The sequence below is a fragment of the Gopherus evgoodei genome, chromosome 8, assembly GCF_007399415.2.
Source record: "Gopherus evgoodei ecotype Sinaloan lineage chromosome 8, rGopEvg1_v1.p, whole genome shotgun sequence".
Lineage (NCBI taxonomy): Eukaryota > Metazoa > Chordata > Testudines > Testudinidae > Gopherus > Gopherus evgoodei.
The window spans coordinates 20588101-20604914 of record NC_044329.1 but is presented as its reverse complement, the minus strand read 5'-3'; positions in this window follow the sequence as shown (position 1 = coordinate 20604914).

The following is a 16814-nucleotide window of genomic DNA, read 5'->3' as shown; positions in this document are numbered from 1 at the left end:
CTCCAGCACTCACCTGCTTTCCCCTGGTTCTGTTCTTTCTTTGCTTTTGGCCAATATTTTGGACATTATCTTTGTTGTTGTTCCACTTGAAGGGTCAGGTCCTGAGTTACCTGTCTCTGCTTTCAGTAGGAGTTAGGGCTTTAAGGAATGCAAGCTGTGACCCAAAAATGATTGATCTAAAATCAATTTCCTTAGTCACAGGGGTATTCAGTTCAACCGAAGAAGATGGCACTAATTGCCAAAGACCCCAGTGTTTTTAACTGCATCCTCCTTATTTCGCACAAATTAGCTTAGTTTTTACTCTTGTTCAGTTTTATGGCATCGGCTTACTCTGTAAAAAGCAGACAATGGACAACATCAGGGTAGTCACCGTGATTATACCTAATCCGGATTCCTTAATAGGGAAGTCAGGGCCTGATTCTGATCTCAAGTATGCAGGTTTTTTCATTGTCACTATTGACTTCAGTTGAGCTACTTCTGATTCAGGGCGGTAAACATGACAGTAGAATCAGGTCGCAGATATATATACAAAGAGAATAACTAAAAACACAGAATCTGATAAATATCCTGTAGCAATTTCTCATTCCGAGTCCAGCAGAAAGCAGCCATACAGAATCAACTCTTCAACATTTGGGGGAAAATAAATAAAACAAACAAACAAAAAAACCTACCAACCCAAAACCCAACATAATATATGGTCACTCCTTGATGAGTCAAAGCTGCCCTTTATCCAGACCTTGGTATAAACAGGAGCCAGACCTTCGTTCCTTATAGTACATATAGGTAGCGTTCACACTTGTTCATCTGCAGACCGTCTGTTTGCGGCATAGAACAATGTCTAGGTTTGATTTTAAATACAATTGATTTTTAAAAGCCTTGCTTTTAACTTTTTTTTACTGCAGTCAGTTTAGGAAATAAACATCACTCTCTCTCTCTCTCTTTTAATATGTTGAAACCTCTCGTTTTAGACAGTTGATTTTATTTTGTTTTTAATCCCAGTTGATGTAAATGTCTAACTCGTGCTCCCCGCTGCCCTTTGAATTTGCTGCTATCTGTTGGAGGACTCTGTTTAAACGCTGGGGGTTTGAAACCTTGTCACTAATTGAGTGCTAACACTTAAGGTGCAGTATATTTATTAAGAGCTAGTATTCCAGAAATAGGCTATTAGGGTTTCCTTGAGTAAACTTTTGCAGATCTCCTAGTTACCCCCTTGTTGGCTGCCAAAGCTACTGGATAAGTTGTCCTGGGGTCTGTATTGGTCACTTCTGGCTTCCTGATTTTGTCCTTAGTTCTCTGTTTTATACAGTTAGAGAGATTTTTAAACATAACTCTGCAAGAGAACAAAGGTTGGAAAGAGCTTGATATAAAATAATAATAGTTTGACAATTCTAACTTAAATTATCATGTAACTTGTGTGTCTTTTATTACTGTTAAATGAATGTTCAATCAGCAACTGAGACAAATAGATAGGTGAGGTGGTCTGAAGTCTGATCAGGGACTGGGAATTAGGAACAGTTGGGGTCTGTTGCCAGCTGACTCTAGGCAAGACACTTAACTTCTCTGCCTCTGTAAAATGGGGATATTGTCATTTCATTTTGAGGATTCATTGGTGAATGTGTGTACAGTTTTTTGAAGATGTGAAGTGCTATATGTGTTAATTTTAGCATCTAGAAGTCAAATTCTACAAACTCGAAACAGTGAGGGTAGGACCCATTAAAGGGAGCGGGCCACTTATGTAGGCATCTTTGCAGAGCAGGCCACTTATGTAGGCATCTAAAGCTGAAGTTAGGTGCCTAACTTTAGGCACCTGATCTTGAAAATTTGGCCTGAATCTTTAGAGTCAGGGAAGAGGGAGATTCTGGGAGAGCATTTTGGGGCTTCCAATGCAGGCTTACATCAGAGGCATTAACATGTATATATCCTTAAGCTTTATGTTGCTAACTTGGTGTTTTTGACACGAAGACAGTAGTGGTTTCTTGCCTACTTCTAGCTTTCTGTAGAGGAAAATGGAGCTGTCCAAGCAAGTCATGCTTGCAGCCTGTCTAGGAGAGGCTCCTTTCCTTCTACATTTTTAAACTATCCATTTTGCTTTAATGTTTTCTAATAAGGGACCCTTTTCTGGATGACCAGCTCACTACTTCTAGTGAGGGTTTGTGAATGGTTTTGAATTCTAAAGGCCCTTTCCCTCTAGGGTCTTATCCAGTTTCTAGTCAAGAAAATTGGAATGTTGCCATTGTCTTCAAGGGCAGCAGGATCCCTCCTCTGATTATGAGCTGTTGTGTGGATCCCTTTGTCAGGGCTGCCACCTCCCATTCACTTTTGCACATTGTGATGAACTGGGAAAGTTCTTAATGTTTTCTCTGAGTACTGTGTTGGTGCCTCAGTGTCCCCATGGCAGTTCTTAAGTATCTGGCAGAGCAAAGGGCCAGTGCACCTAAATGCCTGACACTCTGTCTCCTAGCAGCTGATGGCCTGGGCCCCTCCCCTGCAAAGGTGCCAGCTGAAGGTGTTGGAGACAAAGGGATCAGGTGACCTCCTGGCCCGGGAAAGGAGCTGAGGAGAGAGGAGGGGCTGGGAGGGGTTGTTAGTCAGGAGCTGGCTGGGGTCAAGGGTGGAGGGCAGACCTGGGGGTCTGGCTCACTGCCCCCCAGAATGGACCCAGCCGAAGGGTCCAGTTCGCTGTATCTACAAGCTCTGTTTTAGACCCTGTTCCTGTCATCGAATAAACCTCTGTTTTACTGGCTGGCTGAGAGTCACATCTGACTGCAAAGTGGGGGTGCAGGACCCGGTGGCTTCCCCAGGACCCCGCTGGGGTGGAGTCGCTGTGGGAAGCACACGGAGGGGCAGAGGATGCTGAATGCTCCAAGGAGAGACCCAGGAGGTGAAGCTGTGTGAGCTTCTTGTCCTAACAAGTCTGCTCCAAGGGAGAGGAGGCTCCCCAAAGTCCTGACTGGCTTGGTGGGGAGCAGTTCCAGAGCATCGCCCGGTGACTCCGTGACACACATGCTACAATTCTACACAGTCTACACATAGTGCACACACTGGAATTCTTCCATGCACCTACCTGCACCAGGGGTTAGGTCACCTAACTAGGCGACCCAGGTGGGAAATCTTTCACATCAGCCCTCAGCAAGATAGTGAGGTCAATCTAATTTTTAAGTGTAGACCAGGCTTAAGGCACAATAGAGCTGTAATCTCCCCAGCTACAAACTACAGAACTTGCACAGTTAATCAGGACAGCCACTGGCTGGGGTAGCTGATGGCTTAATAGTAAAGGAGTAAAAATCATTATCACCCATCAGACATCATAATTACTAAGTATTATTATATAGATTGTAAGGTCTGTGGGTCAGGAATGGTCTCCTTGTTCTGTCTTTGTACAGAGCCTAGCAGAGTGGCATCTGGGTCCATGACCAGGGCTCCTGGGCCTACCACAATACTACTTTGTTAATACTTGTAATCATCTGATCCCAGAATCCCTGTATAAAACACATTTCACAGCTGCACCATGACAGACTAGTTAATGGCAATGATTCATCCCCCATCCATGTGCTCTCAGTGGAAATTATAATCTACAAATAATAGAAGTCAGGCCCTCCATTTAAGGCACAACATGTAAACATACAAAATAGCAATGTGCATGTCATGCACCCGGACAGCTGAAGCCAAACATAAAATAGGGAACTTTGTAGGTCCTCAGGGGCCTGTCGTTACACTGTGGATATAGCACAAAAGTGGCCATGAGGTTCCTTGGTATTTGTTTTCTCTCGGTGGCTTCATCAGTCTTACTAGGTTAATAAATCCCATTGTGACTGTTACTACTGGGCACTCAACCTGGGATCAGTCCATCAAGTTGCCTGTCCTGCTTTGTGCATCCCAGGGCTAAGGCTGATCACAGGGGCCATGATAGGTGCGGCCAGCTCACCCTCCCATAGCTGTGTGCATTGCCATCAAACAATAACAGAGACTTATTTTTCTTGGTGAAAGGAAATGCAGCTGGGAGTGGGTCAGTTGAGTTAAAGGCCTCCTTTGTAAATGCCATTCTTCTGACGGTAATTGCACTTCAGTGGCCTGTTGTGTAGAGAATGAGGATGGGGACAGAAGGATCTTTTAAACATGTCTTCCTGCATTTTTTTCAAGCGAAGACCCAATATGGCACTTGTCCATCCCTGTGTTTAACAGTTATTTCAATACACCATTTATTTCTGCTTTTTCCTGCTTGACCATTGGCAGCTTATTAAAAAGTAATTATCAGCTATGTTTCAAATGGAAACACACAAGGGGGAGAAAAAATTGTTATTCCTGGGCCCAATAAAACCCAGTAACTTTCACAATAACTGAATTAAAAGGGGGAAGGGCTGCAATTATTTGTAAGAAAAGTCCAACTTCTGGGATACACCTGTTTCTATGGATGCACAGGAAAAATGGTTGGAAATTAAATACCTCACAAAGCCCCTTAGAGGGGGCTTGTTTTGAAGGAGAAAACTATACACCTAGCAGGCTTGTAGGGTTATGAGGTTTGTAAGACAAACTCCTCCCCTCCCTTCCCTTCTTAACTGTGGCCTGATCTAACTCCCATGCCATGGAAAGATTCCCCTTCGGCTTCAGCAGGAATTGGGTCAAGCGCTTGGCTGTGAAGCCTGACGTCTGTGCAAGGATCTCAGGGTGTTTGCAGCTTGTCTGTCCACACGATGTTTTCCAGGGGAGATAAAGCTCTGACTTTTTGGATACTTCCTTCTGGCCGTGCAAATCCGATCAGTCTTGCGATGTCACAGTGCGTGCTTTCCACTGTGACGAGAGCAGGGCGGGTCTGAGCCCAGCTCCAGCCTCAGGGTTCCGCGCTACGAGGTTACAGCCAGTAGCACAGAAACAGCTGCTGGGTTCCAAGCCCCCGGCCTCCCAAATCCCGGGAAACAGCCGAGGTAGACAAGCGATCTGGCTCAGCGTCCCCCATGCGCCGGACCCACATGACTAACGACAAAAACAAGAACCGCAAACTAACACACTTCTAGGGCAGGGAAAAGCGGGAGGTTTGTAGCCACGTCGAACACAAGCTGTTGATTAACCCAGATCTTTTCTCCTCCTGAAAGATACTTCCCATCCGGGAAGATAAAGCACCCGATAGCGTTTGCTTAAATAACCCCCTCTCCCATCCCCCTTCCGGAGTTATCAGTGTCAGGGACTGAAATCCGCTGAGCTAGGTCATGTTATCTCTTGTCTTGGCTGCTGTCCTCGGACGCTGCCCTGTCACGGGAGACGCGACTCAGACTGGAAGCTTTCTGTCCTCATTCACTCACGAAATCCCATGCACGCCACCAGGGGAGCCCTCTCCCGGGGGTATTAGCTAGGCTGGGGCTGAGAGGGGAGGGGGGGATCCGGGCGGACAGCTACACGGATGTCTAGACTTCGAAATATTTTTCCTGGGTTGGGGTCTCTCTACCTATTTCCTCCGCGCGTCTCCACGGCAGTGGAGAAAGCAAGCGGCTGCCCAGGAGCCATGGGAAATGGGCTGCCGAAGGGATAGCGAAAATCACTTCTGCGGTACACATGGAAAACAGGCACTGAACCTTGCAACTCTGCTTCCTCCAGCAGGACTCAGTAAGAGCTGCGGGGAAGGCTCAAATGTAGAGACACGATTTTAATGATTTCACTTCCCTCTGCATATTTGCGCCTGGGACATATTTATATTCCGTGCTAGTCTCTCTGGATGGAGAAAAAATATCCCCGCCACCCGTTATTAATTGTTAGTCTAGCAATTATAATTAATTGTCCCTAGTTCAGTTTCTCCTGTCACTCAATGCTCCCAGGTTCCGACGACAGAATTTTGATCAAAATGTAGCCAGAAAAGCGTGTGTGGAAATTCTTGTTTTTTGTCAACAAAGGCGCCTCGTTATGAATTGATCTATCATTGATTCTCCGCAGTGTTTTGTGCAGTAAACACAGGTGCCCATTTCACCAATGTAACAACGCAAATATGTGTTTTTATATTTAATATTGCATCTCAAGCCAGTTGATTGTGTGTGCGCATAAGAAGAATCTAGTTTCCGCGTGTTGGTTTTTGTTTTGGGCGGGTTTTTGGGGGGTTCAGCATTTTAATTTAGACATCTCGATCCATTTTTTGAAGAGCTCCGTGCTTTCCCGTATTGTTCGTTTGTTTGGTGAACGGCAGTTTACACACCCAGAGGGTGGTGACACTATCGAGAGAGGGACGAGTCATCAATTCGGTTTATTAGCCCCAGACTTAAATCCGAAGTCATTGAAGGAAGCAGCAGCAGCTCCTCAGCTGGTGTAAATCGGCCGTTGATTTCCACGGAGCTAGGCTGATTTAGAGCCGCTGAGGAGCTGTGGTTTTGTGCGCATCCGAGCGCCGGTTCCGTTAGACAAATCGAACTGAGAGGAAAGTCAGCGAGTGGGATCTTTTAATTTGGCTAGAAAGACCGAAGGAGTTTAGGCTCGACCTGACGATTTGAGGGGGTTATTTTTCTCTCCTCTCACTCGGAACCCCACATTTGCAAACAGGGTTAACCAAGGGAATTATTTTATTTTTTTTTTGGGAAGGGGGCAGGAAAACAAATTATTGAAACGGAGCCCACTAGAAAGTGGGAAAACTAAATACACCAGGATGAGGAACATGCCTCCAGTGGCTGCAACTGAACAGCAAAACCAAGCAGCCAGCTACTGCCTGGATCGTAGTGGCTGGTGTGAAACTTACCAGCGGTTTTAAGCGTCCCTGTTAACTCAAACAATGGGCTGGGAACGGGTCCGACCACCAGAACTGGGGCCGGGACAGAGTCGCCTCCCCTGCATAGGAAAGGGTCAATTAAACAAACGCGAAGGCGAAAAGTCCCTATCAAGAGAAACACCTGCCCTTTCGCCCGGCCATGCTTTATAATGCTTGCAACTAGCGCCTAACGCAGCTCCTTCGACCTCCAGAGGTGCTTTACCGCGCACGTGGGCAGGGGCAGTTAAGCAATTACTATTTGTAAAGAGTTTGGAAGAAGAGGTAGCAGGAGAGATTATTTATTTCATTTGGACAACGATTGAGACATTTTCCCGGTTAAGAGAACTGCACAAGCATTCAGGTTTTGATGCTTTGTAATTTAGAAGATAGGCAAAAACCCGAATTATCCTCAGAGGCGTATTTTCTTGGGTCCAGTAAACCAATTAGAACGAAAACGGTTAGAAGACAGAAGCTTCCAAAAATAAATGTTTTTGGGGAGAGTTATTCAAGCAACCGGATCAATAGGAATATACTTGAATAAAACCCGTGCTCAGTGAGGGTGAAAGGAGAGCGGAAGGATAAAGGTGATTTTAAGAGTTTATTAACGAGAGAAAGGAATGGGAGAGAGAAAAGCCTTGTAGATTGTTGGATTTTCTTCAAGGCAGAATTCCCCAGTGACTGGGAATTTTGGCAAGTTTCTTTTTAAGATCCAGAAACGAAGTTCCCATCAATAAAAATCAGATTTACAGTTAGTTACAATGGCTGTATTAATTCTGTATCGGGCTTTTTTTCGTGACGGATACGGACATAAAAAGCAATTGCCATCCCAGAGCCCCAACAGGAACAGCGATCAACTTCGCAGCGCAAACGCTGCCTTTCCCCAACCACCACCATTTAATAGAATCAGCGCTGGAACGATCTGTCTGCACATCTATCAAAATTAAAAAAATAATCCGCACTCTATAAACCTGGCAACATTTAAAAAAATCAAAATAAAACACAGCACAATGTCTGAAAAGTTGACACCTCTAAGTTGTCTTTGTTTAAAAAGCCTTCTTTTAAACAGAAACACAATTTCCTAACTTTGTTAGCAAGATTGTTTTCCTTGGCCGTGGGGATTTTGTGATGGGATTTTTGCTTTTAATTAAAAAGATTCTCCTGTGAGTAACACTAAAGTAACTGGGTGAGCACTTGGCAAAAGGGCAGCGTGCGGATTTGGGGGAAGGTTTGTTGTCTGTAGGACAGGAGGTGGGAAAGTTTAATGAGGGCCAAAATCAGACTCGTATCCAAGCTAAACTCCCATTAAACCCAGCGGGGCGCGTTGTGTCATCGGTTTTGAAACGAGTCCCCATTGCCAGCAATGGTGCTCGCTCTTCGCTCAATGCCTGCAGTCTACGTTCTTGGTGATCATGTAGTGAAGTCAGGGGGCGTTTTCTCGAGGAAAAGCTGCGGAATTTGGCTCTTCAGAGAGAGATTTGGGTTGAATGCCTACAGACCTCTGGCAGCGGTCTGCACTGACCCCTGGGGTTTGAGTGCGTTACGTGAACAGGGACAGACGAAACCTGGCATGCCCCGAGCCTCCATACGCAAATAACCTCGCCTCCTGGCACAAAAGAGGGGCTTTTGTCTAAACAGCCTGAGAGGACGCTGGAGCCGATAAACTAGGGAGTCGTGACCTTTACACCGATTCACACCCGAATGCTAATCCAGAGGGGAACATGGGTTGCAGGAAGGATGGAATGTCCCTTGGGCACAGTGGGGGCTAGAGGTGGGGGATCCTGGTACATTTAACCCTTTGCCGCCCCCCAGAAGCTGTTGTAACCCACTAGTAAGCCTGGAACCCCAAGAGCCACTAGCAAATAACGCCTTTTACGGCGTATCTAGAAAGTCTTTTGTGTTGTTGCCCGTTTGTTTTTAGCAACCCACCGGCTTCCACTCCTGGGACCGCAGGCTGTTAGGGCTGCCCGCGTTATCAGCGCGGTGGTAATTAGCGGTTAGTGGAGGGCGATAAGGGAGCCTGTCTGGTGCTGTGCACTGCAGCGGCCCTGCAACCCGTCCGTTTCCAGCGGTCCCGCTCACTCCTCGGGCACAGCCACCTCTGGGGATGCGGGGCGTGTCTACAGCTGATTTCACGCCGACTGTCACCGGTTGACATGGCTGACACGTGGTGTCCGGGTGGAACATGCTGGGGACATGTAGCAGCGGAATTGCCCAGGGCTCAGCATCGGCCTGAGCTTGGTCCAGGATTCCCCCAACCCTTTAAAGTGTTGAACACGGTGTCTGAGGGGCTGGGTGCGGGGGAACGGGGGTTGTCACTGTGCCCCGCCTTTTCCAGGGGCAGCTTTTACCCCGATGACTGTTATTTTCTCTTCATCCACACACTTGGCTTTCTGTCGCCTTTAAGCTACGGACCTGCTCAAGCATCCTGCTGAATTGGGGCCATAGGAAGAGTCCCCTCTCGGAGGGTTAGAAAAGCCTATCGAAATCACATTCATTTGTGGCTCCCCTAAGCAAATTCACGGTAAAGTTCTACACGGGTTAATATCACTGGCCTGTTAAATAACCCCCTTTGCAAAACAGCCATTGACTTCAATTGGAAGCTGAAGCAAGCTCATTGTGTCTATAGTCCTGGCATCAACCCCCCCTTAGAAATACAGACAGGCCCTTTGAAGGGAGTATCTGCTGTAGGAATGAATTTCTATTGTACCAACAGGGAACTACACGGGTGTACACAAACAACTGCACAGGCTCCTACGGCTACAGCGAGGTGGAAAATTCAGAAGACAGTTGGAGTCAGTGTGGTCTGGAGGACTTGGCGTCGGGAGCTCTGGAAATTTAGTGTTGGCTTTGGCACAGACTTGTGTGACGTCCGTAAATCATTTCAGTTCGCTGTGCCTCAGTTTCCCAACCTGTAAAAGGGTTGTAAGGACTAATTTGTTTGTACAGGGTTTTGATGAAGCGATGTTCTGTGTGAGACCACAGCAAATGGCTTTCATCAGAGGAAGATTTTTTTTTCCATTTTGGAGGACAGGGCAGCCTGTTTAATTTCTCTTTCTGGCTATGTGATTTTTCCACTGCGGGCTGAAGTAAGAACCAACTATTGAGTAGCTAGCGGCCAGTCGGGAATATTCCCTACTGGGTTCTGATGTTTTCAAGTCTTAAGTAGAAACAACAAAACTCCTTTTATTTTAATTTCTTCTGGATTTATCGGAGTCTCCGCTGCGGGGAGAGATCGGAGCCTTTCTAGCTAGTCTCTCAGTCTGATGAAAATGATTGTCCTGTACCAGGAAGAGGCGAACGGTTGGAATTATTGGCATCTCTGAGATGAATGATAACGTTAGGTTTGCAGAGAGTTAATCTGAAAAGGAGCAGCTCTGTCCCTCTGATCTCTGTTGTTTTTTTTTGTTCATGGTCCATCTTGGTTTTAATGTCCAGCCCTAATTAGAACTGAAGAGGATATTTCCTCTCCCAGCGCTTCTCTGGGCAAAGAGGCACCAACAGATTTTCCAATAACGATGAAAACATCTGGACAGATCTTTAACTCTCATGCATTGAGCTGCTTCCTCGGAAACGACCTCCCTCCCACCCCTTTGGTCAGCTATCACTGCCCCCGCCCCCATCCCGGGCGTTGTGAATCTCTATGGAGAGATTGATAGAATAATAAAATCATATCTTGTTTGGGCATTAATGGCCCTTTCTGCGCAGGGGAAACGTTCGAAAAATGCTTCACGGTTGCTAATTTTAACATTGGGTGCCCTAGTGAAGATGGGCCACTGGCTACTGTTGACCTGGCCCAACCAGGGTTAGATGACATAGAGGTAAAAACGCTTGAAACCAGTCTACATGGGTGCTCCTGCAGTTATTAGCATGGGTGGAGTTGCAGTACAGCAGAGATCAGAGACTTGTCCCAAAACCTCTGTGTAGACACAACCTCTAAGGCTGCAGAGTTGAGGGTAAGCAAGTTCTAATTGTGGGGGTGGCTTTTAATGGTGTGGTCAACTGTAAAATGGACTGAAGTGGTCAAACTCCTTTTGAACAGTTCACCAAACAGTCCTCTGAGGGAACAACTTTGGATCACAGCCAACCTAGGTTGTATTTGAACTACCAGCCTAGGAGAGAAAATATCTATAGCCCACCCACTCTCCTTGTTCCTATCCTGTTGTTGGTTCTTCTCCAGTGTGCTGATACAAGCAGAAATAGGGGGAACAGTGAAAGTAAAAGTTAGTTGCTATAATGCATCTAGACTTTTTATTTTATATGGTGAAAGTGAGAGGTGGTGGACATATCCAGTGCTAGCAGAGCCAGGGTCTTGGAATTCACATGCAGGCCCCTTTGTATCTGTATATAATGACAAAAGAGAAGGCACCTTGGTAAAAATGTGACTTTAGTTTTGGCATATCCTGACATTTAAAATATAGATCTACTACTTAAGACAAAATCAACAAGGAAGAGAAAAACACATGCAAATATTAGCTCTGATTCAGCAGATACTGAAGTAGGGGTCCAATTTTAAGCGTTCCAGTATAGTCCTGTTGAAGTCACATGAGATTAGTAAAGACAGGCATATACTTCAGCACTTTGCTGAACTGGGTCCAGAAAAAGCCTCCCAGAATATGGCTACATGCTGAAGGCTCATCGTCTATCTGTGATTTTTTTTTCTTAAGAAGAAGAAGAAGAAGTAAAACTGAACCATTCCTTCAAAATAATAATAAAAAAAAAAGATTGAAAAACAACATTTGGAAAAAAAAATTCTTTGTGCCAGAAGGAAACAAGTGCTCTTTATCCCATTAAAGATCCAGTCAGTTGAAGCCGCTGTCAGAGCAGCCCAAGATGCAACCAGCTCTGTCTCTCATAATTTTCAATATTTGAAAAGGAAAGGCAAGGACATTTTTTGTCTAAAATATGATTTTACTTAGTTCCCAGTATGATAGAAACAAAGCAAACAGCAAACCTCTAAATGCTTCTAGAGGGAAAAAAATGTGCTTAACCACATTTCAAAACTTTCTGTCTGTCTTTCTGGTTTTTGACAGATATCTACCCTGGCAGCCAGTGGGTCATATTCTAACCTCTATCATTGCTCTCATTGATGACAAAGCCCAGCACACAGCCCTATAAAAATAATATTCACAAAATATGCACCTGATCCTGCAGTCCTTACTCAGGCAAAACTCTCCACTGAAGTTGAGGGGAGTTTTGCCTGAATAAGGAATGGAAGATCAAGTCCAATGAAAATGGGACATCTGTAATATTACATTCAAGATGGGCATGGATGTAAAAGTCACTGCTAGATCTCTGTCTATCTGCACCAATTCTGAGATTCTAGGGATTCATCGTTGGTACAGCTTTCAAACTGTAATAGAGGTCTAACAAAGAGATCTTTTAGCCATCTGCTTAGAGCAGGAAGTCTCTCTCTCATTCTCATTCCTAATGCATTTATTCTGAAAGATTTGTTAGCATTTTCTGGATTAAACTCCAGTGGGATAAAATGTCCTGAAATACAGATTTACATCCTCCACTCTGACATGAGTAACTGATGTTGGCTCTGAGTACATTTTCATGATAAGCCCCAGCAGTTCTGGAATAAATCTTCATTTTATACTTGACATCTGAAATGACTGGTGGTTGGAGCCAATCTGAATTGATTTTATATTACACTAAAAAATTATGCTCAAAATAATATTAAGGTTGCAGAATCAAGCACTCAAAAGTTAGGAAGTGCTAGAATTAAGGTGCTCATGAAATCTTAATTTATCCCTTTTGTGTATTTGCATTGTGATACAATCTCTAATTACATGGTCTATACTGAATATTGCCCTGGTGATTTGTAATACTTAGACACAGTGGAAGTTTAAGATTCTCTCTGAATTTCCTTTGCCCTTGTTGGCTTACATCAGATACTGCATATTATCAGAGCCAATATATATAGAGATATACCTATCTCACAGAACTGGAAGGGACCCTGAAAGGTCATTGAGTCTAGCCCCCTGCCTTCACCAGCAGGATCAAGTACTGATTTTTACCCCAGACGCCTAAGTGGTCCCCTCAAGGATTAAACTCACAACCCTGAATTTAGCAGGCCAATGTGCAAGCCACTGAATCCTTATCCCTCCCCCATGAGCCAAGCTGCTGGTGTGCCATACATACAGTCATTTTGGGTGCCCCGATTTATCTGCTGATGCAGAAGCAGCCAGGCGCTATGCTTCTTGTTACTAGGAGTCTCTCTCTTGTTCATGCATGTTTATAATTTAAATGTAAATGACATGCTAAATCCCTGAAGATGTGAGATCTTCACTCAGCTGCCTCTCTGGACATCCTGCCTGTCCACAAATTGAATAAGTACTGGAAGGGCCCAGAATTAAAGCCAGAAGCAACCAAAAGCATGTTTTGGCTGTAAATGACACACTGACCCACGGTATGGAAACAGGACTGGGCAGTGAAAGCAAGTGAGGAGATCCAGCGTGTAAAACCAGTGAGAAGATGCCACACAACTGAGTCCAAAGCCAGGTCGTCTAGTGCTAATATTTGAAGTGGAATTTGAACAGTTAATTTTGCCTGACATATTGACTTTATAATTTAGGAAACAACTGAATCTCTCTGATTGACTGAGAGGGTTTTCCTGCCCATGCTCAGTTTTTATTAGTCCTTCTTATGTCTAATTTCCACTTCACAATAATTAAGACCCTCCAGATCTTCTTAGAGTGAAGATTCCATTTATAGAATCCTTCAGCCTACTACACTGCCAAGAATGGCAGGCCTAGCATGTCTGCTTGCTTCAGTGTTAACTCTGTAAATACCCGAATGTATTGCCACTTTAGGACTAGGTTACTTAGAGTGTCAAATGTGCTGACGCTTTTTTGTAATGGAGACAGTAGTCCATTAGGAATTGGACTGAGGCCACAACCTCATTTCATCTAGTCTATCAAAAAGATGTCAGATGGGACCAGCTCTGGTTACTTACCATGATGGGTTAGATTTGAAGTGGATTGCAATCTAGAGGTTAAAGACTCCCTGTCCCATCACTGATATAGCTGCCCCCCAACTCCTTTGTGGTCTCATTTCTGTGCAAGGTGGAGCTGAAGGCAGGGCCGCCAGAGGATTCAGGGGGCCTGGGGCCTTCGGTGGCAGAGGGCCCCTGCTTCGGTGGTAATTCGGGGGCGAGGGGTCCTTCTACTCCGGGACCTGCTGCCGAAGTGCCCCAAAGACCCACAGCGGGAGCCCCCCACAGCTGAATTGCCACCGAAGACCCAGAGCGGAAGAAGTTCCGGGGGCCCGGGGCCCGTGAGAGTTTTCCGGGACCCCTGGAGTGAGTGAAGGACCCCGCTCTAGGGGCCCAGAAAACTCTTGAGGGGGCCACTGTGGGGCCCGGGGCCTGGGGCAAATCACCCCACCTTCCCCCCTCTCTGGGCGGCCCTGGCTGAAGGAGGTTCCCATAGCTTATCTAGGCTGTTTTGTAAGCATGAGACTCTGCCCTAGGGCGACCAGATGTCCTGATTTTATAAGGACAGTCCCGATATAGGCCCTATTACCCCCCATCCCGATTTTTCACACTTGGTATCTGGTCACCCTACTCTGCCCAAGGAGCGCAGTGTAATATATTTTATATAATATGTGCCTGTGTGTAAATTTAGAGTCGACAACTCCTTCACACAATTGCAAGCTCAAGGACTATCCTATCAGATGGCAGCTGGCTGGTGGGGTATTTATAATCCATTGCTGACTGGAATGGGTATGAATCTGTCATCCTTCATGCTATTGGGAGACCATTCAGCTAAGAGTTGATGATGCTAGTGGCTATTTGCGATCTTTTTTGGCAGTAGCTTAACATGCAGTTCTCCGCTGCTGAACGAATCTCATTCACTGTGAAAGGTTATTGCCAAGATAAAAAACTGCCTAGTTCTTCCTCTTCCCCCACCACAACAGGGTATCTGAGATTTGACATGGCCAGCAGGCTGCAGATCAACTGTGGCCAAAGCATTGCCTGCAGGTCCTGTGTAGTCTGTACAGTTTTACAGTGCAACCCACACTTCTTCCCTCTTGTAATGCAGAGGTGTAGCTTGTGCAGATTACTGGTCTCAGCATGCAATTGTCTGTGTTGATCTGCACATCCATATTGGAGTAACGGGTTGGGGAATGCTTGGAATGGTTGGGATTTATTCTGTTTTAAGCAAATTTAATGCAACTCTCCAGCTCCTGGCATGTTACCACAGAACCCCCCAGCTGGGCAAGGTTTGTCTGACACCCCCACTCCACCAGTCCATTGCTCTGTGTTGTATTTTGCCCTTGAGAAAGGTTAATCTGATACCAAAACAAAGCCAGCCAGAAAGGCAGTCTCTGAAATGGATGCCTGGGTTTCAGTGTCACATGGGAATCCACTGGGAGGTGGAAGGCTGCTTTGGGTCTGGATTTCAAAGATCACTGAAAGGATGCTCTGGTTTCTGGAGAGGGGCCTCAGTGCTTTGGCTTAAAACCTTCAACAAAATTTTGAAGAAACTTTTGGGCAAGAGTTGCCTTATTTTCTTTTTTTGAACTGAATATGATTCTCAGAAAGGTGTGGGCCTAAGACCCCTGTTTGGTACCAGGTATGGTGTGCGCAAAGGCTTCCCCCACCTGAGCACTTGGAGATGCTGTGTGGGCTAGTTAATGCCTATATCATCTGTCTGTTTTTGAATGACGAGGATGTATCTAGGTTTCTAGATATGGTTGCTCATCACTGTGATATCCGAGTGCTGGGTTCATTACTGATTTTACTTTCGAAACTCCGCAGCCGCAGCCTGGCTTCTTTCCATCTGACTTGGCTGTTTTTAACGTCTCCCTGAGAACGAATGTTATTTGTGTGACAACAGTGATGCTCTTGGCACATGTCGCCTGTGCCTATTGGAGGTTTACCCATCTGAGCCTGGCAGACAGATAAGCTAATCACATTGGATTTCTCCTCTCAAACAAACTAAACCAAAGCACCAGAACTAGCTGACCTCCCTCCTCCACCAAAATTCATCCTCTTCTCTTTGCCAGTTGTCTGTATTTTGATTAATTTTTTAACCCAATGTCTACATGAATTCAGATCCTCAGTTTTCCACCTGATTAACACCAAAGTCCTGTTATCTGAATGGTTGTCTGCTTTATACTTTGGCTTTTGCATGAGTTAAACATTGTGATATATATCAGCAGAATTCCCCTATATGCTCTCTGGACTCTCTGTGTGCATCCTACATGCTAGCATAGCTGAGATACCAGCTAGCTGATTTGCCATAATTAGACCTAGATTTCAAGAGATGCTTAAACTGATAACTCCTCTTGGCATCTTGCACCCACATCTAAGGCAGCAGTCTGCTGACCAAATGGTGTAGCCTGTTAACACATAGTGGCTAATGGAAAAAGAAACGCACCCTAACAGCTAAAATCCAGTGTTCCCAGTGTGTCTTCTCGTTATTTTGCTCTTTGTGAATGCATAGAACAAAGCCTGCCCCTGCAAATATGTGGATATGTTGCAGAGAAAGGCCCCAGCATACTGTACCTATTGTGGATGTTGAGGAATCTGTGATGCAATGTGATGGCATATGTGACAGTGTGAGGGAAAGAGTGATTGCTGGGTAAAGCCTCAAGGAGTGCGATTAGATTACAGCCTGTCTGGCAGGGAGACAAAACGAGCTACTATGAATTTTGGAGGCGGGAGTAGCCTTTATTTACTCTTTGGCAGTAGATACTCACGTCCGCTGCAAAAGGCAGCAGCAAACATTTGAGAAGTGGTCAGAAAGCCAGCTCAACAGCCTGCTTGCTTTCTTGATGGCCAGGTCTAACAGCTGTTTATATATATGAGTAGGTTTGCCAGAGTTAAGGGGAAAACTGAAAACTGAAACAATTAACAATTCCCCTTCAAAGGAGGAAATTTAAATAGGGAGAAAGATTTACACTGAAAAAACACAACAGCTATATCTGTGGCTAAAATCTACACATCCCTCTCCTAGTGACGTTGGCTAGTGGGAGCAGATCCAGCAGCTGCCCCAAAATTCAAAGCTTGGTCTCTCCAATTGAACACTCTGTGATTTTGCTGCTGTTATCTGGATTGTAGGGTTAGCTGACATGTTTTCACACC